This window comes from Haliaeetus leucocephalus, unplaced genomic scaffold, assembly GCF_000737465.1.
Source record: "Haliaeetus leucocephalus isolate CR32 unplaced genomic scaffold, Haliaeetus_leucocephalus-4.0 Scaffold165, whole genome shotgun sequence".
In the NCBI taxonomy this organism is placed as follows: Eukaryota; Metazoa; Chordata; class Aves; order Accipitriformes; family Accipitridae; genus Haliaeetus; species Haliaeetus leucocephalus.
In genome coordinates, this window is record NW_010972601.1 from 1,856,081 (window position 1) to 1,856,468 (window position 388).

Genomic DNA, 388 nt, shown 5'->3' on the forward strand with positions numbered 1-388 from the left:
GGCGGCGGGGGTGGCGTGCTTGTCGGGGGGGTGCCTGAGCGCCGCCTGCCCGTGCATTCAGTTTGTGGCGGGCGTGTGTCTGCAGCGTGCGGTGCGCACGTGCGCACACGACTGCGTGTTTGCAGCGCGCATAAGCGCGTTCGCGGTACGGGTGCGTTTGCAGCGTCGTGCTCGTGGTGTGCGGGGGGGGTGCGCGCGTGCGCAGGGCGTGCGTGTGCGGTACGCGCACTCGCGCTGTGCGTGTGCGGAGGGTGCGCGCGGAGCAGGGGTGCGTGTGCGCGGGACGCGGCCGCGCCCGCGGAGCGGTGTTCGCGGTGCGTGTGCGCGCTCGCGCCGTGCCTGCGCGCCGGCAGGGGGCGAGCGTCCGCACGCTGCGCACGCGCGGCGC